General features: G+C 45.2%; 20 non-coding genes across 20 annotated transcripts; all 20 read left to right on the forward strand.

Moving 5' to 3' along the window:
* Window positions 1–191: 191 nt before the first annotated feature.
* On the forward strand, window positions 192–381 carry LOC141181837 (U2 spliceosomal RNA). The gene has a single exon (XR_012257377.1). It is a non-coding gene; the product is annotated as a U2 spliceosomal RNA (small nuclear RNA).
* Window positions 382–1501: 1120 nt separating this feature from the next.
* Window positions 1502–1692, forward strand: LOC141181555 (U2 spliceosomal RNA). Its single transcript, XR_012257120.1, has one exon. It is a non-coding gene; the product is annotated as a U2 spliceosomal RNA (small nuclear RNA).
* Window positions 1693–2812: 1120 nt separating this feature from the next.
* Window positions 2813–3003, forward strand: LOC141181556 (U2 spliceosomal RNA). The gene has a single exon (XR_012257121.1). It is a non-coding gene; the product is annotated as a U2 spliceosomal RNA (small nuclear RNA).
* A 1111-nt stretch (window positions 3004–4114) lies between these two features.
* On the forward strand, window positions 4115–4305 carry LOC141181565 (U2 spliceosomal RNA). Its single transcript, XR_012257129.1, has one exon. It is a non-coding gene; the product is annotated as a U2 spliceosomal RNA (small nuclear RNA).
* Window positions 4306–5425: 1120 nt separating this feature from the next.
* Window positions 5426–5616, forward strand: LOC141181823 (U2 spliceosomal RNA). The gene has a single exon (XR_012257364.1). It is a non-coding gene; the product is annotated as a U2 spliceosomal RNA (small nuclear RNA).
* Window positions 5617–6734: 1118 nt separating this feature from the next.
* On the forward strand, window positions 6735–6925 carry LOC141181569 (U2 spliceosomal RNA). The gene has a single exon (XR_012257133.1). It is a non-coding gene; the product is annotated as a U2 spliceosomal RNA (small nuclear RNA).
* A 1118-nt stretch (window positions 6926–8043) lies between these two features.
* LOC141180696 (U2 spliceosomal RNA) lies at window positions 8044–8234 on the forward strand. Its single transcript, XR_012256341.1, has one exon. It is a non-coding gene; the product is annotated as a U2 spliceosomal RNA (small nuclear RNA).
* A 1118-nt stretch (window positions 8235–9352) lies between these two features.
* Window positions 9353–9543, forward strand: LOC141181848 (U2 spliceosomal RNA). The gene has a single exon (XR_012257387.1). It is a non-coding gene; the product is annotated as a U2 spliceosomal RNA (small nuclear RNA).
* Window positions 9544–10654: 1111 nt separating this feature from the next.
* Window positions 10655–10845, forward strand: LOC141180697 (U2 spliceosomal RNA). Its single transcript, XR_012256342.1, has one exon. It is a non-coding gene; the product is annotated as a U2 spliceosomal RNA (small nuclear RNA).
* Window positions 10846–11969: 1124 nt separating this feature from the next.
* On the forward strand, window positions 11970–12160 carry LOC141180698 (U2 spliceosomal RNA). Its single transcript, XR_012256343.1, has one exon. It is a non-coding gene; the product is annotated as a U2 spliceosomal RNA (small nuclear RNA).
* Window positions 12161–13276: 1116 nt separating this feature from the next.
* On the forward strand, window positions 13277–13467 carry LOC141180699 (U2 spliceosomal RNA). Its single transcript, XR_012256344.1, has one exon. It is a non-coding gene; the product is annotated as a U2 spliceosomal RNA (small nuclear RNA).
* Window positions 13468–14578: 1111 nt separating this feature from the next.
* Window positions 14579–14769, forward strand: LOC141181720 (U2 spliceosomal RNA). Its single transcript, XR_012257270.1, has one exon. It is a non-coding gene; the product is annotated as a U2 spliceosomal RNA (small nuclear RNA).
* A 1118-nt stretch (window positions 14770–15887) lies between these two features.
* On the forward strand, window positions 15888–16078 carry LOC141180701 (U2 spliceosomal RNA). The gene has a single exon (XR_012256346.1). It is a non-coding gene; the product is annotated as a U2 spliceosomal RNA (small nuclear RNA).
* A 1122-nt stretch (window positions 16079–17200) lies between these two features.
* On the forward strand, window positions 17201–17391 carry LOC141180702 (U2 spliceosomal RNA). The gene has a single exon (XR_012256347.1). It is a non-coding gene; the product is annotated as a U2 spliceosomal RNA (small nuclear RNA).
* Window positions 17392–18508: 1117 nt separating this feature from the next.
* On the forward strand, window positions 18509–18699 carry LOC141181868 (U2 spliceosomal RNA). The gene has a single exon (XR_012257404.1). It is a non-coding gene; the product is annotated as a U2 spliceosomal RNA (small nuclear RNA).
* A 1115-nt stretch (window positions 18700–19814) lies between these two features.
* On the forward strand, window positions 19815–20005 carry LOC141181838 (U2 spliceosomal RNA). The gene has a single exon (XR_012257378.1). It is a non-coding gene; the product is annotated as a U2 spliceosomal RNA (small nuclear RNA).
* Window positions 20006–21119: 1114 nt separating this feature from the next.
* LOC141181554 (U2 spliceosomal RNA) lies at window positions 21120–21310 on the forward strand. Its single transcript, XR_012257119.1, has one exon. It is a non-coding gene; the product is annotated as a U2 spliceosomal RNA (small nuclear RNA).
* Window positions 21311–22427: 1117 nt separating this feature from the next.
* Window positions 22428–22618, forward strand: LOC141180704 (U2 spliceosomal RNA). The gene has a single exon (XR_012256348.1). It is a non-coding gene; the product is annotated as a U2 spliceosomal RNA (small nuclear RNA).
* Window positions 22619–23738: 1120 nt separating this feature from the next.
* Window positions 23739–23929, forward strand: LOC141180705 (U2 spliceosomal RNA). Its single transcript, XR_012256349.1, has one exon. It is a non-coding gene; the product is annotated as a U2 spliceosomal RNA (small nuclear RNA).
* A 1114-nt stretch (window positions 23930–25043) lies between these two features.
* LOC141181480 (U2 spliceosomal RNA) lies at window positions 25044–25234 on the forward strand. The gene has a single exon (XR_012257052.1). It is a non-coding gene; the product is annotated as a U2 spliceosomal RNA (small nuclear RNA).
* Window positions 25235–25725: the final 491 nt, after the last annotated feature.

Genomic DNA, 25725 nt, shown 5'->3' on the forward strand with positions numbered 1-25725 from the left:
GTGCTAAAAGAGGTGGAGTTATGCAGATCTAAAACGCGTGGATTGCAGCAGCAGCAAGCCGAAAAGTGCAGGCATGTGAGGGATCTAGAGGTTGACAGCATGTCTTCTTAACGGGAGTCCAGGTGGCCATCTCCACAAATGGACTTTTCAGAATCCTTGGGTGGCACCGTAGTCGGAAACCAATTCTGGTTATCGCTTCTCGGCCTTTTGGCTAAGATCAAGTGTAGTATCTGTTCTTATCAGTTTAATATCTGATACGTCCCCTATCTGGGGACCATATATTAACAGATTTTTAGAACAGGGAGATGGAAAAAGAGCTTGCTCTGTCCACTCCACGCATTGACCTGGTATTGCAGTATCTCCAGGACCGGTGCACCCCTTCTTTAATGCAGTTTCTAAAATCAGAAAGAATTGAATTCAATGCTTTTTGTTCATTTGGCTTGTTTGTCGGATTTTGGGATGGACTCTTTGGCTTTGCGTTTCTTCTCCTCATTGGATTTTACATGTTAAAAGTTGCAGAAGCCAGATGACAAGCTCATTTTGGTTCAACTTCAGCAACTGTGCATTGCATTGCCATGTAATGTAATGCAATGCTATCTATCTAGCTCTCCCTCTATACTTCCTTTTGGATAAACAGACATATTAGGCAAGCATTTTGGAGCTTTCACCTAAATAACTACAGGTGGTGAGATAAGCTGCACAATATAATTGACCTTTCAGTATATTGTTGCACACACACCATCTATTTAGCAAATGCCCTTGTTATCAACAGCAGCCTTTTAAACTCACCTGAGCTAACAGGTATGTGAGCTGGTTACTCTGCTGCGCTTAAAATTTCTTTTTTGGTTTGCTACAATGCCTTTTCTGAAACGTTGTCTCCCTCTGCTGGAACACTGACTTCTTTCATTTAATGCCTGCAGACTATAAAAGAGAAACCAACCCAAAAAGTTTGGTTGATTAGTCTGTGGCATTCTTTTAAACTGTTGCTTATGGCGGTCTCTGTGAGCTTCTCAGTGACATTCAGCCATCCAGGTATCCCGCCTGCAGTAGACGGAATGTGGCAATGGAACGCTGGCTGCGCGTGTCATAATAGGCTCTGAGCCTTTATATACCTGCGCACAGCAGCAGCCACCTTCAGTCTGCTGCTGGACAGCCAGCAGCAGCAGCAGCAGCAGGAGAGGTAATTAATCAGCAACCCTCCTGCTAAGGGTAGACAGCTGCTCGTTCCACCCCCCCCCCCCGCCTTAATTGGTTCTCCTCCCTTCCAACGGTGTTGAGGCGGGTGGGAACAGCCGGGGGTTGAGGGTACTGTGCTAAAAGAGGTGGAGTTATGCAGATCTAAAACGCGTGGATTGCAGCAGCAGCAAGCCGAAAAGTGCAGGCATGTGAGGGATCTAGAGGTTGACAGCATGTCTTCTTAACGGGAGTCCAGGTGGCCATCTCCACAAATGGACTTTTCAGAATCCTTGGGTGGCACCGTAGTCGGAAACCAATTCTGGTTATCGCTTCTCGGCCTTTTGGCTAAGATCAAGTGTAGTATCTGTTCTTATCAGTTTAATATCTGATACGTCCCCTATCTGGGGACCATATATTAAATGGATTTTTAGAACAGGGAGATGGAAAATGAGCTTGCTCTGTCCACTCCACGCATTGACCTGGTATTGCAGTATCTCCAGGACCGGTGCACCCCTTCTTTAATGCAGTTTCTAAAATCAGAAAGAATTGAATTCAATGCTTTTTGTTCATTTGGCTTGTTTGTCGGATTTTGGGATGGACTCTTTGGCTTTGCTTTTCTTCTCCTCATTGGATTTTTCATGTTAAAAGTTGCAGAAGCCAGATGACAAGCTCATTTTGGTTCAACTTCAGCAACTGTGCATTGCATTGCCATGTAATGTAATGCAATGCTATCTATCTAGCTCTCCCTCTATACTTCCTTTTGGATAAACAGACATATTAGGCAAGCATTTTGGAGCTTTCACCTAAATAACTACAGGTGGTGAGATAAGCTGCACAATATAATTGACCTTTCAGTATATTGTTGCACACACACCATCTATTTAGCAAATGCCCTTGTTATCAACAGCAGCCTTTTAAACTCACCTGAGCTAACAGGTATGTGAGCTGGTTACTCTGCTGCGCTTAAAATTTCTTTTTTGGTTTGCTACAATGCCTTTTCTGAAACGTTGTCTCCCTCTGCTGGAACACTGACTTCTTTCATTTAATGCCTGCAGACTATAAAAGAGAAACCAACCCAAAAAGTTTGGTTGATTAGTCTGTGGCATTCTTTTAAACTGTTGCTTATGGCGGTCTCTGTGAGCTTCTCAGTGACATTCAGCCATCCAGGTATCCCGCCTGCAGTAGACGGAATGTGGCAATGGAACGCTGGCTGCGCGTGTCATAATAGGCTCTGAGCCTTTATATACCTGCGCACAGCAGCAGCCACCTTCAGTCTGCTGCTGGACAGCCAGCAGCAGCAGCAGCAGCAGGAGAGGTAATTAATCAGCAACCCTCCTGCTAAGGGTAGACAGCTGCTCGTTCCACCCCCCCCCCCCGCCTTAATTGGTTCTCCTCCCTTCCAACGGTGTTGAGGCGGGTGGGAACAGCCGGGGGTTGAGGGTACTGTGCTAAAAGAGGTGGAGTTATGCAGATCTAAAACGCGTGGATTGCAGCAGCAGCAAGCCGAAAAGTGCAGGCATGTGAGGGATCTAGAGGTTGACAGCATGTCTTCTTAACGGGAGTCCAGGTGGCCATCTCCACAAATGGACTTTTCAGAATCCTTGGGTGGCACCGTAGTCGGAAACCAATTCTGGTTATCGCTTCTCGGCCTTTTGGCTAAGATCAAGTGTAGTATCTGTTCTTATCAGTTTAATATCTGATACGTCCCCTATCTGGGGACCATATATTAAATGGATTTTTAGAACAGGGAGATGGAAAATGAGCTTGCTCTGTCCACTCCACGCATTGACCTGGTATTGCAGTATCTCCAGGACCGGTGCACCCCTTCTTTAATGCAGTTTCTAAAATCAGAAAGAATTGAATTCAATGCTTTTTGTTCATTTGGCTTGTTTGTCGGATTTTGGGATGGACTCTTTGGCTTTGCTTTTCTTCTCCTCATTGGATTTTTCATGTTAAAAGTTGCAGAAGCCAGATGACAAGCTCATTTTGGTTCAACTTCAGCAACTGTGCATTGCATTGCCATGTAATGTAATGCAATGCTATCTATCTAGCTCTCCCTCTATACTTCCTTTTGGATAAACAGACATATTAGGCAAGCATTTTGGAGCTTTCACCTAAATAACTACAGGTGGTGAGATAAGCTGCACATATAATTGACCTTTCAGTATATTGTTGCACACACACCATCTATTTAGCAAATGCCCTTGTTATCAACAGCAGCCTTTTAAACTCACCTGAGCTAACAGGTATGTGAGCTGGTTACTCTGCTGCGCTTAAAATTTCTTTTTTGGTTTGCTACAATGCCTTTTCTGAAACGTTGTCTCCCTCTGCTGGAACACTGACTTCTTTCATTTAATGCCTGCAGACTATAAAAGAGAAACCAACCCAAAAAGTTTGGTTGATTAGTCTGTGGCATTCTTTTAAACTGTTGCTTATGGCGGTCTCTGTGAGCTTCTCAGTGACATTCAGCCATCCAGGTATCCCGCCTGCAGTAGACGGAATGTGGCAATGGAACGCTGGCTGCGCGTGTCATAATAGGCTCTGAGCCTTTATATACCTGCGCACAGCAGCAGCCACCTTCAGTCTGCTGCTGGACAGCCAGCAGCAGCAGCAGGAGAGGTAATTAATCAGCAACCCTCCTGCTAAGGGTAGACAGCTGCTCGTTCCACCCCCCCCCCGCCTTAATTGGTTCTCCTCCCTTCCAACGGTGTTGAGGCGGGTGGAAACAGCCGGGGGTTGAGGGTACTGTGCTAAAAGAGGTGGAGTTATGCAGATCTAAAACGCGTGGATTGCAGCAGCAGCAAGCCGAAAAGTGCAGGCATGTGAGGGATCTAGAGGTTGACAGCATGTCTTCTTAACGGGAGTCCAGGTGGCCATCTCCACAAATGGACTTTTCAGAATCCTTGGGTGGCACCGTAGTCGGAAACCAATTCTGGTTATCGCTTCTCGGCCTTTTGGCTAAGATCAAGTGTAGTATCTGTTCTTATCAGTTTAATATCTGATACGTCCCCTATCTGGGGACCATATATTAAATGGATTTTTAGAACAGGGAGATGAAAAAAGAGCTTGCTCTGTCCACTCCACGCATTGACCTGGTATTGCAGTATCTCCAGGACCGGTGCACCCCTTCTTTAATGCAGTTTCTAAAATCAGAAAGAATTGAATTCAATGCTTTTTGTTCATTTGGCTTGTTTGTCGGATTTTGGGATGGACTCTTTGGCTTTGCTTTTCTTCTCCTCATTGGATTTTTCATGTTAAAAGTTGCAGAAGCCAGATGACAAGCTCATTTTGGTTCAACTTCAGCAACTGTGCATTGCATTGCCATGTAATGTAATGCAATGCTATCTATCTAGCTCTCCCTCTATACTTCCTTTTGGATAAACAGACATATTAGACAAGCATTTTGGAGCTTTCACCTAAATAACTACAGGTGGTGAGATAAGCTGCACAATATAATTGACCTTTCAGTATATTGTTGCACACACACCATCTATTTAGCAAATGCCCTTGTTATCAACAGCAGCCTTTTAAACTCACCTGAGCTAACAGGTATGTGAGCTGGTTACTCTGCTGCGCTTAAAATTTCTTTTTTGGTTTGCTACAATGCCTTTTCTGAAACGTTGTCTCCCTCTGCTGGAACACTGACTTCTTTCATTTAATGCCTGCAGACTATAAAAGAGAAACCAACCCAAAAAGTTTGGTTGATTAGTCTGTGGCATTCTTTTAAACTGTTGCTTATGGCGGTCTCTGTGAGCTTCTCAGTGACATTCAGCCATCCAGGTATCCCGCCTGCAGTAGACGGAATGTGGCAATGGAACGCTGGCTGCGCGTGTCATAATAGGCTCTGAGCCTTTATATACCTGCGCACAGCAGCAGCCACCTTCAGTCTGCTGCTGGACAGCCAGCAGCAGCAGCAGCAGCAGGAGAGGTAATTAATCAGCAACCCTCCTGCTAAGGGTAGACAGCTGCTCGTTCCACCCCCCCCCCCCGCCTTAATTGGTTCTCCTCCCTTCCAACGGTGTTGAGGCGGGTGGGAACAGCCGGGGGTTGAGGGTACTGTGCTAAAAGAGGTGGAGTTATGCACATCTAAAACGCGTGGATTGCAGCAGCAGCAAGCCGAAAAGTGCAGGCATGTGAGGGATCTAGAGGTTGACAGCATGTCTTCTTAACGGGAGTCCAGGTGGCCATCTCCACAAATGGACTTTTCAGAATCCTTGGGTGGCACCGTAGTCGGAAACCAATTCTGGTTATCGCTTCTCGGCCTTTTAGCTAAGATCAAGTGTAGTATCTGTTCTTATCAGTTTAATATCTGATACGTTCCCTATCTGGGGACCATATATTAAATGGATTTTTAGAACAGGGAGATGGAAAAAGAGCTTGCTCTGTCCACTCCACGCATTGACCTGGTATTGCAGTATCTCCAGGACCGGTGCACCCCTTCTTTAATGCAGTTTCTAAAATCAGAAAGAATTGAATTCAATGCTTTTTGTTCATTTGGCTTGTTTGTCGGATTTTGGGATGGACTCTTTGGCTTTGCTTTTCTTCTCCTCATTGGATTTTTCATGTTAAAAGTTGCAGAAGCCAGATGACAAGCTCATTTTGGTTCAACTTCAGCAACTGTGCATTGCATTGCCATGTAATGTAATGCAATGCTATCTATCTAGCTCTCCCTCTATACTTCCTTTTGGATAAACAGACATATTAGGCAAGCATTTTGGAGCTTTCACCTAAATAACTACAGGTGGTGAGATAAGCTGCACAATATAATTGACCTTTCAGTATATTGTTGCACACACACCATCTATTTAGCAAATGCCCTTGTTATCAACAGCAGCCTTTTAAACTCACCTGAGCTAACAGGTATGTGAGCTGGTTACTCTGCTGCGCTTAAAATTTCTTTTTTGGTTTGCTACAATGCCTTTTCTGAAACGTTGTCTCCCTCTGCTGGAACACTGACTTCTTTCATTTAATGCCTGCAGACTATAAAAGAGAAACCAACCCAAAAAGTTTGGTTGATTAGTCTGTGGCATTCTTTTAAACTGTTGCTTATGGCGGTCTCTGTGAGCTTCTCAGTGACATTCAGCCATCCAGGTATCCCGCCTGCAGTAGACGGAATGTGGCAATGGAACGCTGGCTGCGCGTGTCATAATAGGCTCTGAGCCTTTATATACCTGCGCACAGCAGCAGCCACCTTCAGTCTGCTGCTGGACAGCCAGCAGCAGCAGCAGCAGCAGGAGAGGTAATTAATCAGCAACCCTCCTGCTAAGGGTAGACAGCTGCTCGTTCCACCCCCCCCCCGCCTTAATTGGTTCTCCTCCCTTCCAACGGTGTTAAGGCGGGTGGGAACAGCCGGGGGTTGAGGGTAGTGTGCTAAAAGAGGTGGAGATATGCAGATCTAAAACGCATGGATTGCAGCAGCAGCAAGCCGAAAAGTGCAGGCATGTGAGGGATCTAGAGGTTGACAGCATGTCTTCTTAACGGGAGTCCAGGTGGCCATCTCCACAAATGGACTTTTCAGAATCCTTGGGTGGCACCGTAGTCGGAAACCAATTCTGGTTATCGCTTCTCGGCCTTTTGGCTAAGATCAAGTGTAGTATCTGTTCTTATCAGTTTAATATCTGATACGTTCCCTATCTGGGGACCATATATTAAATGGATTTTTAGAACAGGGAGATGGAAAAAGAGCTTGCTCTGTCCACTCCACGCATTGACCTGGTATTGCAGTATCTCCAGGACCGGTGCACCCCTTCTTTAATGCAGTTTCTAAAATCAGAAAGAATTGAATTCAATGCTTTTTGTTCATTTGGCTTGTTTGTCGGATTTTGGGATGGACTCTTTGGCTTTGCTTTTCTTCTCCTCATTGGATTTTTCATGTTAAAAGTTGCAGAAGCCAGATGACAAGCTCATTTTGGTTCAACTTCAGCAACTGTGCATTGCATTGCCATGTAATGTAATGCAATGCTATCTATCTAGCTCTCCCTCTATACTTCCTTTTGGATAAACAGACATATTAGGCAAGCATTTTGGAGCTTTCACCTAAATAACTACAGGTGGTGAGATAAGCTGCACAATATAATTGACCTTTCAGTATATTGTTGCACACACACCATCTATTTAGCAAATGCCCTTGTTATCAACAGCAGCCTTTTAAACTCACCTGAGCTAACAGGTATGTGAGCTGGTTACTCTGCTGCGCTTAAAATTTCTTTTTTGGTTTGCTACAATGCCTTTTCTGAAACGTTGTCTCCCTCTGCTGGAACACTGACTTCTTTCATTTAATGCCTGCAGACTATAAAAGAGAAACCAACCCAAAAAGTTTGGTTGATTAGTCTGTGGCATTCTTTTAAACTGTTGCTTATGGCGGTCTCTGTGAGCTTCTCAGTGACATTCAGCCATCCAGGTATCCCGCCTGCAGTAGACGGAATGTGGCAATGGAACGCTGGCTGCGCGTGTCATAATAGGCTCTGAGCCTTTATATACCTGCGCACAGCAGCAGCCACCTTCAGTCTGCTGCTGGACAGCCAGCAGCAGCAGCAGCAGCAGGAGAGGTAATTAATCAGCAACCCTCCTGCTAAGGGTAGACAGCTACTCGTTCCACCCCCCCCCCGCCTTAATTGGTTCTCCTCCCTTCCAACGGTGTTAAGGCGGGTGGGAACAGCCGGGGGTTGAGGGTAGTGTGCTAAAAGAGGTGGAGATATGCAGATCTAAAACGCATGGATTGCAGCAGCAGCAAGCCGAAAAGTGCAGGCATGTGAGGGATCTAGAGGTTGACAGCATGTCTTCTTAACGGGAGTCCAGGTGGCCATCTCCACAAATGGACTTTTCAGAATCCTTGGGTGGCACCGTAGTCGGAAACCAATTCTGGTTATCGCTTCTCGGCCTTTTGGCTAAGATCAAGTGTAGTATCTGTTCTTATCAGTTTAATATCTGATACGTCCCCTATCTGGGGACCATATATTAAATGGATTTTTAGAACAGGGAGATGGAAAAAGAGCTTGCTCTGTCCACTCCACGCATTGACCTGGTATTGCAGTATCTCCAGGACCGGTGCACCCCTTCTTTAATGCAGTTTCTAAAATCAGAAAGAATTGAATTCAATGCTTTTTGTTCATTTGGCTTGTTTGTCGGATTTTGGGATGGACTCTTTGGCTTTGCTTTTCTTCTCCTCATTGGATTTTTCATGTTAAAAGTTGCAGAAGCCAGATGACAAGCTCATTTTGGTTCAACTTCAGCAACTGTGCATTGCATTGCCATGTAATGTAATGCAATGCTATCTATCTAGCTCTCCCTCTATACTTCCTTTTGGATAAACAGACATATTAGGCAAGCATTTTGGAGCTTTCACCTAAATAACTACAGGTGGTGAGATAAGCTGCACAATATCATTGACCTTTCAGTATATTGTTGCACACACACCATCTATTTAGCAAATGCCCTTGTTATCAACAGCAGCCTTTTAAACTCACCTGAGCTAACAGGTATGTGAGCTGGTTACTCTGCTGCGCTTAAAATTTCTTTTTTGGTTTGCTACAATGCCTTTTCTGAAACGTTGTCTCCCTCTGCTGGAACACTGACTTCTTTCATTTAATGCCTGCAGACTATAAAAGAGAAACCAACCCAAAAAGTTTGGTTGATTAGTCTGTGGCATTCTTTTAAACTGTTGCTTATGGCGGTCTCTGTGAGCTTCTCAGTGACATTCAGCCATCCAGGTATCCCGCCTGCAGTAGACGGAATGTGGCAATGGAACGCTGGCTGCGCGTGTCATAATAGGCTCTGAGCCTTTATATACCTGCGCACAGCAGCAGCCACCTTCAGTCTGCTGCTGGACAGCCAGCAGCAGCAGCAGCAGCAGGAGAGGTAATTAATCAGCAACCCTCCTGCTAAGGGTAGACAGCTGCTCGATCCACCCCCCCCCCACCTTAATTGGTTCTCCTCCCTTCCAACGGTGTTGAGGCGGGTGGGAACAGCCGGGGGTTGAGGGTACTGTGCTAAAAGAGGTGGAGTTATGCAGATCTAAAACGCGTGGATTGCAGCAGCAGCAAGCCGAAAAGTGCAGGCATGTGAGGGATCTAGAGGTTGACAGCATGTCTTCTTAACGGGAGTCCAGGTGGCCATCTCCACAAATGGACTTTTCAGAATCCTTGGGTGGCACCGTAGTCGGAAACCAATTCTGGTTATCGCTTCTCGGCCTTTTGGCTAAGATCAAGTGTAGAATCTGTTCTTATCAGTTTAATATCTGATACGTCCCCTATCTGGGTACCATATATTAAATGGATTTTTAGAACAGGGAGATGGAAAAAGAGCTTGCTCTGTCCACTCCACGCATTGACCTGGTATTGCAGTATCTCCAGGACCGGTGCACCCCTTCTTTAATGCAGTTTCTAAAATCAGAAAGAATTGAATTCAATGCTTTTTGTTCATTTGGCTTGTTTGTCGGATTTTGGGATGGACTCTTTGGCTTTGCTTTTCTTCTCCTCATTGGATTTTTCATGTTAAAAGTTGCAGAAGCCAGATGACAAGCTCATTTTGGTTCAACTTCAGCAACTGTGCATTGCATTGCCATGTAATGTAATGCAATGCTATCTATCTAGCTCTCCCTCTATACTTCCTTTTGGATAAACAGACATATTAGGCAAGCATTTTGGAGCTTTCACCTAAATAACTACAGGTGGTGAGATAAGCTGCACAATATAATTGACCTTTCAGTATATTGTTGCACACACAACATCTATTTAGCAAATGCCCTTGTTATCAACAGCAGCCTTTTAAACTCACCTGAGCTAACAGGTATGTGAGCTGGTTACTCTGCTGCGCTTAAAATTTCTTTTTTGGTTTGCTACAATGCCTTTTCTGAAACGTTGTCTCCCTCTGCTGGAACACTGACTTCTTTCATTTAATGCCTGCAGACTATAAAAGAGAAACCAACCCAAAAAGTTTGGTTGATTAGTCTGTGGCATTCTTTTAAACTGTTGCTTATGGCGGTCTCTGTGAGCTTCTCAGTGACATTCAGCCATCCAGGTATCCCGCCTGCAGTAGACGGAATGTGGCAATGGAACGCTGGCTGCGCGTGTCATAATAGGCTCTGAGCCTTTATATACCTGCGCACAGCAGCAGCCACCTTCAGTCTGCTGCTGGACAGCCAGCAGCAGCAGCAGGAGAGGTAATTAATCAGCAACCCTCCTGCTAAGGGTAGACAGCTGCTCGTTCCACCCCCCCCCGCCTTAATTGGTTCTCCTCCCTTCCAACGGTGTTGAGGCGGGTGGGAACAGCCGGGGGTTGAGGGTACTGTGCTAAAAGAGGTGGAGTTATGCAGATCTAAAACGCGTGGATTGCAGCAGCAGCAAGCCGAAAAGTGCAGGCATGTGAGGGATCTAGAGGTTGACAGCATGTCTTCTTAACGGGAGTCCAGGTGGCCATCTCCACAAATGGACTTTTCAGAATCCTTGGGTGGCACCGTAGTCGGAAACCAATTCTGGTTATCGCTTCTCGGCCTTTTGGCTAAGATCAAGTGTAGTATCTGTTCTTATCAGTTTAATATCTGATACGTCCCCTATCTGGGGACCATATATTAAATGGATTTTTAGAACAGGGAGATGGAAAAAGAGCTTGCTCTGTCCACTCCACGCATTGACCTGGTATTGCAGTATCTCCAGGACCGGTGCACCCCTTCTTTAATGCAGTTTCTAAAATCAGAAAGAATTGAATTCAATGCTTTTTGTTCATTTGGCTTGTTTGTCGGATTTTGGGATGGACTCTTTGGCTTTGCTTTTCTTCTCCTCATTGGATTTTTCATGTTAAAAGTTGCAGAAGCCAGATGACAAGCTCATTTTGGTTCAACTTCAGCAACTGTGCATTGCATTGCCATGTAATGTAATGCAATGCTATCTATCTAGCTCTCCCTCTATACTTCCTTTTGGATAAACAGACATATTAGGCAAGCATTTTGGAGCTTTCACCTAAATAACTACAGGTGGTGAGATAAGCTGCACAATATAATTGACCTTTCAGTATATTGTTGCACACACACCATCTATTTAGCAAATGCCCTTGTTATCAACAGCAGCCTTTTAAACTCACCTGAGCTAACAGGTATGTGAGCTGGTTACTCTGCTGCGCTTAAAATTTCTTTTTTGGTTTGCTACAATGCCTTTTCTGAAACGTTGTCTCCCTCTGCTGGAACACTGACTTCTTTCATTTAATGCCTGCAGACTATAAAAGAGAAACCAACCCAAAAAGTTTGGTTGATTAGTCTGTGGCATTCTTTTAAACTGTTGCTTATGGCGGTCTCTGTGAGCTTCTCAGTGACATTCAGCCATCCAGGTATCCCGCCTGCAGTAGACGGAATGTGGCAATGGAACGCTGGCTGCGCGTGTCATAATAGGCTCTGAGCCTTTATATACCTGCGCACAGCAGCAGCCACCTTCAGTCTGCTGCTGGACAGCCAGCAGCAGCAGCAGCAGCAGGAGAGGTAATTAATCAGCAACCCTCCTGCTAAGGGTAGACAGCTGCTCGTTCCACTTCCCCCCCCCCCCCGCCTTAATTGGTTCTCCTCACTTCCAACGGTGTTGAGGCGGGTGGGAACAGCCGGGGGTTGAGGGTACTGTGCTAAAAGAGGTGGAGTTATGCAGATCTAAAACGCGTGGATTGCAGCAGCAGCAAGCCGAAAAGTGCAGGCATGTGAGGGATCTAGAGGTTGACAGCATGTCTTCTTAACGGGAGTCCAGGTGGCCATCTCCACAAATGGACTTTTCAGAATCCTTGGGTGGCACCGTAGTCGGAAACCAATTCTGGTTATCGCTTCTCGGCCTTTTGGCTAAGATCAAGTGTAGTATCTGTTCTTATCAGTTTAATATCTGATACGTCCCCTATCTGGGGACCATATATTAAATGGATTTTTAGAACAGGGAGATGGAAAAAGAGCTTGCTCTGTCCACTCCACGCATTGACCTGGTATTGCAGTATCTCCAGGACCGGTGCACCCCTTCTTTACTGCAGTTTCTAAAATCAGAAAGAATTGAATTCAATGCTTTTTGTTCATTTGGCTTGTTTGTCGGATTTTGGGATGGACTCTTTGGCTTTGCTTTTCTTCTCCTCATTGGATTTTTCATGTTAAAAGTTGCAGAAGCCAGATGACAAGCTCATTTTGGTTCAACTTCAGCAACTGTGCATTGCATTGCCATGTAATGTAATGCAATGCTATCTATCTAGCTCTCCCTCTATACTTCCTTTTGGATAAACAGACATATTAGGCAAGCATTTTGGAGCTTTCACCTAAATAACTACAGGTGGTGAGATAAGCTGCACAATATAATTGACCTTTCAGTATATTGTTGCACACACACCATCTATTTAGCAAATGCCCTTGTTATCAACAGCAGCCTTTTAAACTCACCTGAGCTAACAGGTATGTGAGCTGGTTACTCTGCTGCGCTTAAAATTTCTTTTTTGGTTTGCTACAATGCCTTTTCTGAAACGTTGTCTCCCTCTGCTGGAACACTGACTTCTTTCATTTAATGCCTGCAGACTATAAAAGAGAAACCAACCCAAAAAGTTTGGTTGATTAGTCTGTGGCATTCTTTTAAACTGTTGCTTATGGCGGTCTCTGTGAGCTTCTCAGTGACATTCAGCCATCCAGGTATCCCGCCTGCAGTAGACGGAATGTGGCAATGGAACGCTGGCTGCGCGTGTCATAATAGGCTCTGAGCCTTTATATACCTGCGCACAGCAGCAGCCACCTTCAGTCTGCTGCTGGACAGCCAGCAGCAGCAGCAGCAGCAGGAGAGGTAATTAATCAGCAACCCTCCTGCTAAGGGTAGACAGCTGCTCGTTCCACCCCCCCCGCCTTAATTGGTTCTCCTCCCTTCCAACGGTGTTGAGGCGGGTGGGAACAGCCAGGGGTTGAGGGTACTGTGCTAAAAGAGGTGGAGTTATGCAGATTTAAAACGCGTGGATTGCAGCAGCAGCAAGCCGAAAAGTGCAGGCATGTGAGGGATCTAGAGGTTGACAGCATGTCTTCTTAACGGGAGTCCAGGTGGCCATCTCCACAAATGGACTTTTCAGAATCCTTGGGTGGCACCGTAGTCGGAAACCAATTCTGGTTATCGCTTCTCGGCCTTTTGGCTAAGATCAAGTGTAGTATCTGTTCTTATCAGTTTAATATCTGATACGTCCCCTATCTGGGGACCATATATTAAATGGATTTTTAGAACAGGGAGATGGAAAAAGAGCTTGCTCTGTCCACTCCACGCATTGACCTGGTATTGCAGTATCTCCAGGACCGGTGCACCCCTTCTTTAATGCAGTTTCTAAAATCAGAAAGAATTGAATTCAATGCTTTTTGTTCATTTGGCTTGTTTGTCGGATTTTGGGATGGACTCTTTGGCTTTGCTTTTCTTCTCCTCATTGGATTTTTCATGTTAAAAGTTGCAGAAGCCAGATGACAAGCTCATTTTGGTTCAACTTCAGCAACTGTGCATTGCATTGCCATGTAATGTAATGCAATGCTATCTATCTAGCTCTCCCTCTATACTTCCTTTTGGATAAACAGACATATTAGGCAAGCATTTTGGAGCTTTCACCTAAATAACTACAGGTGGTGAGATAAGCTGCACAATATAATTGACCTTTCAGTATATTGTTGCACACACACCATCTATTTAGCAAATGCCCTTGTTATCAACAGCAGCCTTTTAAACTCACCTGAGCTAACAGGTATGTGAGCTGGTTACTCTGCTGCGCTTAAAATTTCTTTTTTGGTTTGCTACAATGCCTTTTCTGAAACGTTGTCTCCCTCTGCTGGAACACTGACTTCTTTCATTTAATGCCTGCAGACTATAAAAGAGAAACCAACCCAAAAAGTTTGGTTGATTAGTCTGTGGCATTCTTTTAAACTGTTGCTTATGGCGGTCTCTGTGAGCTTCTCAGTGACATTCAGCCATCCAGGTATCCCGCCTGCAGTAGACGGAATGTGGCAATGGAACGCTGGCTGCGCGTGTCATAATAGGCTATGAGCCTTTATATACCTGCGCACAGCAGCAGCCACCTTCAGTCTGCTGCTGGACAGCCAGCAGCAGCAGCAGGAGAGGTAATTAATCAGCAACCCTCCTGCTAAGGGTAGACAGCTGCTCGTTCCACCCCCCCCCGCCTTAATTGGTTCTCCTCCCTTCCAACGGTGTTGAGGCGGGTGGGAACAGCCGGGGGTTGAGGGTACTGTGCTAAAAGAGGTGGAGTTATGCAGATCTAAAACGCGTGGATTGCAGCAGCAGCAAGCCGAAAAGTGCAGGCATGTGAGGGATCTAGAGGTTGACAGCATGTCTTCTTAACGGGAGTCCAGGTGGCCATCTCCACAAATGGACTTTTCAGAATCCTTGGGTGGCACCGTAGTCGGAAACCAATTCTGGTTATCGCTTCTCAGCCTTTTGGCTAAGATCCAGTGTAGTATCTGTTCTTATCAGTTTAATATCTGATACGTCCCCTATCTGGGGACCATATATTAAATGGATTTTTAGAACAGGGAGATGGAAAAAGAGCTTGCTCTGTCCACTCCACGCATTGACCTGGTATTGCAGTATCTCCAGGACCGGTGCACCCCTTCTTTAATGCAGTTTCTAAAATCAGAAAGAATTGAATTCAATGCTTTTTGTTCATTTGGCTTGTTTGTCGGATTTTGGGATGGACTCTTTGGCTTTGCTTTTCTTCTCCTCATTGGATTTTTCATGTTAAAAGTTGCAGAAGCCAGATGACAAGCTCATTTTGGTTCAACTTCAGCAACTGTGCATTGCATTGCCATGTAATGTAATGCAATGCTATCTATCTAGCTCTCCCTCTATACTTCCTTTTGGATAAACAGACATATTAGGCAAGCATTTTGGAGCTTTCACCTAAATAACTACAGGTGGTGAGATAAGCTGCATAATATAATTGACCTTTCAGTATATTGTTGCACACACACCATCTATTTAGCAAATGCCCTTGTTATCAACAGCAGCCTTTTAAACTCACCTGAGCTAACAGGTATGTGAGCTGGTTACTCTGCTGCGCTTAAAATTTCTTTTTTGGTTTGCTACAATGCCTTTTCTGAAACGTTGTCTCCCTCTGCTGGAACACTGACTTCTTTCATTTAATGCCTGCAGACTATAAAAGAGAAACCAACCCAAAAAGTTTGGTTGATTAGTCTGTGGCATTCTTTTAAACTGTTGCTTATGGCGGTCTCTGTGAGCTTCTCAGTGACATTCAGCCATCCAGGTATCCCGACTGCAGTAGACGGAATGTGGCAATGGAACGCTGGCTGCGCGTGTCATAATAGGCTCTGAGCCTTTATACACCTGCGCACAGCAGCAGCCACCTTCAGTCTGCTGCTGGACAGCCAGCAGCAGCAGCAGCAGCAGGAGAGGTAATTAATCAGCAACCCTCCTGCTAAGGGTAGACAGCTGCTCGTTCCACCCCCCCCCCGCCTTAATTGGTTCTCCTCCCTTCCAACGGTGTTGAGGCGGGTGGGAACAGCCGGGGGTTGAGGGTACTGTGCTAAAAGAGGTGGAGTTATGCAGATCTAAAACGCGTGGATTGCAGCAGCAGCAAGCCGAAAAGTGCAGGCATGTGAGGGATCTAGAGGTTGACAGCATGTCTTCTTAACGGGAGTCCAGGTGGCCATCTCCACAAATGGACTTTTCAGAATCCTTGGGTGGCACCGTAGTCGGAAACCAATTCTGGTTATCGCTTCTCGGCCTTTTGGCTAAGATCAAGTGTAGTATCTGTTCTTATCAGTTTAATATCTGATACGTCCCCTATCTGGGGACCATATATTAAATGGATTTTTAGAACAGGGAGATGGAAAAAGAGCTTGCTCTGTCCACTCCACGCATTGACCTGGTATTGCAGTATCTCCAGGACCGGTGCACCCCTTCTTTAATGCAGTTTCTAAAATCAGAAAGAATTGAATTCAATGCTTTTTGTTCATTTGGCTTGTTTGTCGGATTTTGGGATGGACTCTTTGGCTTTGCTTTTCCTCTCCTCATTGGATTTTTCATGTTAAAAGTTGCAGAAGCCAGATGACAAGCTCATTTTGGTTCAACTTCAGCAACTGTGCATTGCATTGCCATGTAATGTAATGCAATGCTATCTATCTAGCTCTCCCTCTATACTTCCTTTTGGATAAACAGACATATTAGGCAAGCATTTTGGAGCTTTCACCTAAATAACTACAGGTGGTGAGATAAGCTGCACAATATAATTGACCTTTCAGTATATTGTTGCACACACACCATCTATTTAGCAAATGCCCTTGTTATCAACAGCAGCCTTTTAAACTCACCTGAGCTAACAGGTATGTGAGCTGGTTACTCTGCTGCGCTTAAAATTTCTTTTTTGGTTTGCTACAATGCCTTTTCTGAAACGTTGTCTCCCTCTGCTGGAACACTGACTTCTTTCATTTAATGCCTGCAGACTATAAAAGAGAAACCAACCCAAAAATTTGGTTGATTAGTCTGTGGCATTCTTTTAAACTGTTGCTTATGGCGGTCTCTGTGAGCTTCTCAGTGACATTCAGCCATCCAGGTATCCCGCCTGCAGTAGACGGAATGTGGCAATGGAACGCTGGCTGCGCGTGTCATAATAGGCTCTGAGCCTTTATATACCTGCGCACAGCAGCAGCCACCTTCAGTCTGCTGCTGGACAGCCAGCAGCAGCAGCAGCAGCAGGAGAGGTAATTAATCAGCAACCCTCCTGCTAAGGGTAGACAGCTGCTCGTTCCACTTCCCCCCCCCCCCGCCTTAATTGGTTCTCCTCCCTTCCAACGGTGTTGAGGCGGGTGGGTACAGCCGGGGGTTGAGGGTACTGTGCTAAAAGAGGTGGAGTTATGCAGATCTAAAACGCGTGGATTGCAGCAGCAGCAAGCCGAAAAGTGCAGGCATGTGAGGGATCTAGAGGTTGACAGCATGTCTTCTTAACGGGAGTCCAGGTGGCCATCTCCACAAATGGACTTTTCAGAATCCTTGGGTGGCACCGTAGTCGGAAACCAATTCTGGTTATCGCTTCTCGGCCTTTTGGCTAAGATCAAGTGTAGTATCTGTTCTTATCAGTTTAATATCTGATACGTCCCCTATCTGGGGACCATATATTAAATGGATTTTTAGAACAGGGAGATGGAAAAAGAGCTTGCTCTGTCCACTCCACGCATTGACCTGGTATTGCAGTATCTCCAGGACCGGTGCACCCCTTCTTTAATGCAGTTTCTAAAATCAGAAAGAATTGAATTCAATGCTTTTTGTTCATTTGGCTTGTTTGTCGGATTTTGGGATGGACTCTTTGGCTTTGCTTTTCTTCTCCTCATTGGATTTTTCATGTTAAAAGTTGCAGAAGCCAGATGACAAGCTCATTTTGGTTCAACTTCAGCAACTGTGCATTGCATTGCCATGTAATGTAATGCAATGCTATCTATCTAGCTCTCCCTCTATACTTCCTTTTGGATAAACAGACATATTAGGCAAGCATTTTGGAGCTTTCACCTAAATAACTACAGGTGGTGAGATAAGCTGCACAATATAATTGACCTTTCAGTATATTGTTGCACACACACCATCTATTTAGCAAATGCCCTTGTTATCAACAGCAGCCTTTTAAACTCACCTGAGCTAACAGGTATGTGAGCTGGTTACTCTGCTGCGCTTAAAATTTCTTTTTTGGTTTGCTACAATGCCTTTTCTGAAACGTTGTCTCCCTCTGCTGGAACACTGACTTCTTTCATTTAATGCCTGCAGACTATAAAAGAGAAACCAACCCAAAAAGTTTGGTTGATTAGTCTGTGGCATTCTTTTAAACTGTTGCTTATGGCGGTCTCTGTGAGCTTCTCAGTGACATTCAGCCATCCAGGTATCCCGCCTGCAGTAGACGGAATGTGGCAATGGAACGCTGGCTGCGCGTGTCATAATAGGCTCTGAGCCTTTATATACCTGCGCACAGCAGCAGCCACCTTCAGTCTGCTGCTGGACAGCCAGCAGCAGCAGCAGCAGGAGAGGTAATTAATCAGCAACCCTCCTGCTAAGGGTAGACAGCTGCTCGTTCCACCCCCCCCCCCGGCCTTAATTGGTTCTCCTCCCTTCCAACGGTGTTGAGGCGGGTGGGAACAGCCGGGGGTTGAGGGTACTGTGCTAAAAGAGGTGGAGTTATGCAGATCTAAAACGCGTGGACTGCAGCAGCAGCAAGCCGAAAAGTGCAGGCATGTGAGGGATCTAGAGGTTGACAGCATGTCTTCTTAACGGGAGTCCAGGTGGCCATCTCCACAAATGGACTTTTCAGAATCCTTGGGTGGCACCGTAGTCGGAAACCAATTCTGGTTATCGCTCCTCGGCCTTTTGGCTAAGATCAAGTGTAGTATCTGTTCTTATCAGTTTAATATCTGATACGTCCCCTATCTGGGGACCATATATTAAATGGATTTTTAGAACAGGGAGATGGAAAAAGAGCTTGCTCTGTCCACTCCACGCATTGAGCTGGTATTGCAGTATCTCCAGGACCGGTGCACCCCTTCTTTAATGCAGTTTCTAAAATCAGAAAGAATTGAATTCAATGCTTTTTGTTCATTTGGCTTGTTTGTCGGATTTTGGGATGGACTCTTTGGCTTTGCTTTTCTTCTCCTCATTGGATTTTTCATGTTAAAAGTTGCAGAAGCCAGATGACAAGCTCATTTTGGTTCAACTTCAGCAACTGTGCATTGCATTGCCATGTAATGTAATGCAATGCTATCTATCTAGCTCTCCCTCTATACTTCCTTTTGGATAAACAGACATATTAGGCAAGCATTTTGGAGCTTTCACCTAAATAACTACAGGTGGTGAGATAAGCTGCACAATATAATTGACCTTTCAGTATATTGTTGCACACACACCATCTATTTAGCAAATGCCCTTGTTATCAACAGCAGCCTTTTAAACTCACCTGAGCTAACAGGTATGTGAGCTGGTTACTCTGCTGCGCTTAAAATTTCTTTTTTGGTTTGCTACAATGCCTTTTCTGAAACGTTGTCTCCCTCTGCTGGAACACTGACTTCTTTCATTTAATGCCTGCAGACTATAAAAGAGAAACCAACCCAAAAAGTTTGGTTGATTAGTCTGTGGCATTCTTTTAAACTGTTGCTTATGGCGGTCTCTGTGACCTTCTCAGTGACATTCAGCCATCCAGGTATCCCGCCTGCAGTAGACGGAATGTGGAAATGGAACGCTGGCTGCGCGTGTCATAATAGGCTCTGAGCCTTTATATACCTGCGCACAGCAGCAGCCACCTTCAGTCTGCTGCTGGACAGCCAGCAGCAGCAGCAGCAGGAGAGGTAATTAATCAGCAACCCTCCTGCTAAGGGTAGACAGCTGCTCGTTCCACCCCCCCCCCGCCTTAATTGGTTCTCCTCCCTTCCAACGGTGTTGAGGCGGGTGGGAACAGCCGGGGGTTGAGGGTACTGTGCTAAAAGAGGTGGAGTTATGCAGATCTAAAACGCGTGGATTGCAGCAGCAGCAAGCCGAAAAGTGCAGGCATGTGAGGGATCTAGAGGTTGACAGCATGTCTTCTTAACGGGAGTCCAGGTGGCCATCTCCACAAATGGACTTTTCAGAATCCTTGGGTGGCACCATAGTCGGAAACCAATTCTGGTTATCGCTTCTCGGCCTTTTGGCTAAGTTCAAGTGTAGTATCTGTTCTTATCAGTTTAATATCTGATACGTCCCCTATCTGGGGACCATATATTAAATGGATTTTTAGAACAAGGAGATGGAAAAAGAGCTTGCTCTGTCCACTCCACGCATTGTCCTGGTATTGCAGTATCTCCAGGACCGGTGCACCCCTTCTTTAATGCAGTTTCTAAAATCAGAAAGAATTGAATTCAATGCTTTTTGTTCATTTGGCTTGTTTGTCGGATTTTGGGATGGACTCTTTGGCTTTGCTTTTCTTCTCCTCATTGGATTTTTCATGTTAAAAGTTGCAGAAGCCAGATGACAAGCTCATTTTGGTTCAACTTCAGCAACTGTGCATTGCATTGCCATGTAATGTAATGCAATGCTATCTATCTAGCTCTCCCTCTATACTTCCTTTTGGATAAACAGACATATTAGGCAAGCATTTTGGAGCTTTCACCTAAATAACTACAGGTGGTGAGATAAGCTGCACAATATAATTGACCTTTCAGTATATTGTTGCACACACACCATCTATTTAGCAAATGCCCTTGTTATCAACAGCAGCCTTTTAAACTCACCTGAGCTAACAGGTATGTGAGCTGGTTACTCTGCTGCGCTTAAAATTTCTTTTTTGGTTTGCTACAATGCCTTTTCTGAAACGTTGTCTCCCTCTGCTGGAACACTGACTTCTTTCATTTAATGCCTGCAGACTATAAAAGAGAAACCAACCCAAAAAGTTTGGTTGATTAGTCTGTGGCATTCTTTTAAACTGTTGCTTATGGCGGTCTCTGTGAGCTTCTCAGTGACATTCAGCCATCCAGGTATCCCGCCTGCAGTAGACGGAATGTGGCAATGGAACGCTGGCTGCGCGTGTCATAATAGGCTCTGAGCCTTTATATACCTGCGCACAGCAGCAGCCACCTTCAGTCTGCTGCTGGACAGCCAGCAGCAGCAGCAGCAGGAGAGGTAATTAATCAGCAACCCTCCTGCTAAGGGTAGACAGCTGCTCGTTCCACCCCCCCCCGCCTTAATTGGTTCTCCTCCCTTCCAACGGTGTTGAGGCGGGTGGGAACAGCCGGGGGTTGAGGGTACTGTGCTAAAAGAGGTGGAGTTATGCAGATCTAAAACGCGTGGATTGCAGCAGCAGCAAGCCGAAAAGTGCAGGCATGTGAGGGATCTAGAGGTTGACAGCATGTCTTCTTAACGGGAGTCCAGGTGGCCATCTCCACAAATGGACTTTTCAGAATCCTTGGGTGGCACCGTAGTCGGAAACCAATTCTGGTTATCGCTTCTCGGCCTTTTGGCTAAGATCAAGTGTAGTATCTGTTCTTATCAGTTTAATATCTGATACGTCCCCTATCTGGGGACCATATATTAAATGGATTTTTAGAACAGGGAGATGGAAAAAGAGCTTGCTCTGTCCACTCCACGCATTGACCTGGTATTGCAGTATCTCCTGGACCGGTGCACCCCTTCTTTAATGCAGTTTCTAAAATCAGAAAGAATTGAATTCAATGCTTTTTGTTCATTTGGCTTGTTTGTCGGATTTTGGGATGGACTCTTTGGCTTTGCTTTTCTTCTCCTCATTGAATTTTTCATGTTAAAAGTTGCAGAAGCCAGATGACAAGCTCATTTTGGTTCAACTTCAGCAACTGTGCATTGCATTGCCATGTAATGTAATGCAATGCTATCTATCTAGCTCTCCCTCTATACTTCCTTTTGGATAAACAGACATATTAGGCAAGCATTTTGGAGCTTTCACCTAAATAACTACAGGTGGTGAGATAAGCTGCACAATATAATTGACCTTTCAGTATATTGTTGCACACACACCATCTATTTAGCAAATGCCCTTGTTATCAACAGCAGCCTTTTAAACTCACCTGAGCTAACAGGTATGTGAGCTGGTTACTCTGCTGCGCTTAAAATTTCTTTTTTGGTTTGCTACAATGCCTTTTCTGAAACGTTGTCTCCCTCTGCTGGAACACTGACTTCTTTCATTTAATGCCTGCAGACTATAAAAGAGAAACCAACCCAAAAAGTTTGGTTGATTAGTCTGTGGCATTCTTTTAAACTGTTGCTTATGGCGGTCTCTGTGAGCTTCTCAGTGACATTCAGCCATCCAGGTATCCCGCCTGCAGTAGACGGAATGTGGCAATGGAACGCTGGCTGCGCGTGTCATAATAGGCTCTGAGCCTTTATATACCTGCGCACAGCAGCAGCCACCTTCAGTCTGCTGCTGGACAGCCAGCAGCAGCAGCAGCAGGAGAGGTAATTAATCAGCAACCCTCCTGCTAAGGGTAGACAGCTGCTCGTTCCACCCCCCCCCCCCGCCTTAATTGGTTCTCCTCCCTTCCAACGGTGTTGAGGCGGGTGGGAACAGCCGGGGGTTGAGGGTACTGTGCTAAAAGAGGTGGAATTATGCAGATCTAAAACTCGTGGATTGCAGCAGCAGCAAGCCGAAAAGTGCAGGCATGTGAGGGATCTAGAGGTTGACAGCATGTCTTCTTAACGAGAGTCCAGGTGGCCATCTCCACAAATGGACTTTTCAGAATCCTTGGGTGGCACCGTAGTCGGAAACCAATTCTGGTTATCGCTTCTCGGCCTTTTGGCTAAGATCAAGTGTAGTATCTGTTCTTATCAGTTTAATATCTGATACGTCCCCTATCTGGGGACCATATATTAAATGGATTTTTAGAACAGGGAGATGGAAAAAGAGCTTGCTCTGTCCACTCCACGCATTGACCTGGTATTGCAGTATCTCCAGGACCGGTGCACCCCTTCTTTAATGCAGTTTCTAAAATCAGAAAGAATTGAATTCAATGCTTTTTGTTCATTTGGCTTGTTTGTCGGATTTTGGGATGGACTCTTTGGCTTTGCTTTTCTTCTCCTCATTGGATTTTTCATGTTAAAAGTTGCAGAAGCCAGATGACAAGCTCATTTTGGTTCAACTTCAGCAACTGTGCATTGCATTGCCATGTAATGTAATGCAATGCTATCTATCTAGCTCTCCCTCTATACTTCCTTTTGGATAAACAGACATATTAGGCAAGCATTTTGGAGCTTTCACCTAAATAACTACAGGTGGTGAGATAAGCTGCACAATATAATTGACCTTTCAGTATATTGTTGCACACACACCATCTATTTAGCAAATGCCCTTGTTATCAACAGCAGCCTTTTAAACTCACCTGAGCTAACAGGTATGTGAGCTGGTTACTCTGCTGCGCTTAAAATTTCTTTTTTGGTTTGCTACAATGCCTTTTCTGAAACGTTGTCTCCCTCTGCTGGAACACTGACTTCTTTCATTTAATGCCTGCAGACTATAAAAGAGAAACCAACCCAAAAAGTTTGGTTGATTAGTCTGTGGCATTCTTTTAAACTGTTGCTTATGGCGGTCTCTGTGAGCTTCTCAGTGACATTCAGCCATCCAGGTATCCCGCCTGCAGTAGACGGAATGTGGCAATGGAACGCTGGCTGCGCGTGTCATAATAGGCTCTGAGCCTTTATATACCTGCGCACAGCAGCAGCCACCTTCAGTCTGCTGCTGGACAGCCAGCAGCAGCAGCAGCAGCAGGAGAGGTAATTAATCAGCAACCCTCCTGCTAAGGGTAGACAGCTGCTCGTTCCACCCCCCCCCCCCGCCTTAATTGGTTCTCCTCCCTTCCAACGGTGTTGAGGCGGGTGGGAACAGCCGGGGGTTGAGGGTACTGTGCTAAAAGAGGTGGAGTTATGCAGATCTAAAACGCGTGGATTGCAGCAGCAGCAAGCCGAAAAGTGCAGGCATGTGAGGGATCTAGAGGTTGACAGCATGTCTTCTTAACGGGAGTCCAGGTGGCCATCTCCACAAATGGACTTTTCAGAATCCTTGGGTGGCACCGTAGTCGGAAACCAATTCTGGTTATCGCTTCTCGGCCTTTTGGCTAAGATCAAGTGTAGTATCTGTTCTTATCAGTTTAATATCTGATACGTCCCCTATCTGGGGACCATATATTAAATGGATTTTTAGAACAGGGAGATGGAAAAAGAGCTTGCTCTGTCCACTCCACGCATTGACCTGGTATTGCAGTATCTCCAGGACCGGTGCACCCCTTCTTTAATGCAGTTTCTAAAATCAGAAAGAATTGAATTCAATGCTTTTTGTTCATTTGGCTTGTTTGTCGGATTTTGGGATGGACTCTTTGGCTTTGCTTTTCTTCTCCTCATTGGATTTTTCATGTTAAAAGTTGCAGAAGCCAGATGACAAGCTCATTTTGGTTCAACTTCAGCAACTGTGCATTGCATTGCCATGTAATGTAATGCAATGCTATCTATCTAGCTCTCCCTCTATACTTCCTTTTGGATAAACAGACATATTAGGCAAGCATTTTGGAGCTTTCACCTAAATAACTACAGGTGGTGAGATAAGCTGCACAATATAATTGACCTTTCAGTATATTGTTGCACACACACCATCTATTTAGCAAATGCCCTTGTTATCAACAGCAGCCTTTTAAACTCACCTGAGCTAACAGGTATGTGAGCTGGTTACTCTGCTGCGCTTAAAATTTCTTTTTTGGTTTGCTACAATGCCTTTTCTGAAACGTTGTCTCCCTCTGCTGGAACACTGACTTCTTTCATTTAATGCCTGCAGACTATAAAAGAGAAACCAACCCAAAAAGTTTGGTTGATTAGTCTGTGGCATTCTTTTAAACTGTTGCTTATGGCGGTCTCTGTGAGCTTCTCAGTGACATTCAGCCATCCAGGTATCCCGCCTGCAGTAGACGGAATGTGGCAATGGAACGCTGGCTGCGCGTGTCATAATAGGCTCTGAGCCTTTATATACCTGCGCACAGCAGCAGCCACCTTCAGTCTGCTGCTGGACAGCCAGCAGCAGCAGCAGGAGAGGTAATTAATCAGCAACCCTCCTGCTAAGGGTAGACAGCTGCTCGTTCCACCCCCCCCCCCCGCCTTAATTGGTTCTCCTCCCTTCCAACGGTGTTGAGGCGGGTGGGAACAGCCGGGGGTTGAGGGTACTGTGCTAAAAGAGGTGGAGTTATGCAGATCTAAAACGCGTGGATTGCAGCAGCAGCAAGCCGAAAAGTGCAGGCATGTGAGGGATCTAGAGGTTGACAGCATGTCTTCTTAACGGGAGTCCAGGTGGCCATCTCCACAAATGGACTTTTCAGAATCCTTGGGTGGCACCGTAGTCGGAAACCAATTCTGGTTATCACTTCTCGGCCTTTTGGCTAAGATCAAGTGTAGTATCTGTTCTTATCAGTTTAATATCTGATACGTCCCCTATCTGGGGACCATATATTAAATGGATTTTTAGAACAGGGAGATGGAAAAAGAGCTTGCTCTGTCCACTCCACGCATTGACCTGGTATTGCAGTATCTCCAGGACCGGTGCACCCCTTCTTTAATGCAGTTTCTAAAATCAGAAAGAATTGAATTCAATGCTTTTTGTTCATTTGGCTTGTTTGTCGGATTTTGGGATGGACTCTTTGGCTTTGCTTTTCTTCTCCTCATTGGATTTTTCATGTTAAAAGTTGCAGAAGCCAGATGACAAGCTCATTTTGGTTCAACTTCAGCAACTGTGCATTGCATTGCCATGTAATGTAATGCAATGCTATCTATCTAGCTCTCCCTCTATACTTCCTTTTGGATAAACAGACATATTAGGCAAGCATTTTGGAGCTTTCACCTAAATAACTACAGGTGGTGAGATAAGCTGCACAATATAATTGACCTTTCAGTATATTGTTGCACACACACCATCTATTTAGCAAATGCCCTTGTTATCAACAGCAGCCTTTTAAACTCACCTGAGCTAACAGGTATGTGAGCTGGTTACTCTGCTGCGCTTAAAATTTCTTTTTTGGTTTGCTACAATGCCTTTTCTGAAACG

Source organism: Phyllobates terribilis, unplaced genomic scaffold (genome assembly GCF_046119375.1).
Source record: "Phyllobates terribilis strain yellow unplaced genomic scaffold, ASM4611937v1 Scaffold_34__1_contigs__length_13252353, whole genome shotgun sequence".
NCBI classification, from domain to species: Eukaryota; Metazoa; Chordata; class Amphibia; order Anura; family Dendrobatidae; genus Phyllobates; species Phyllobates terribilis.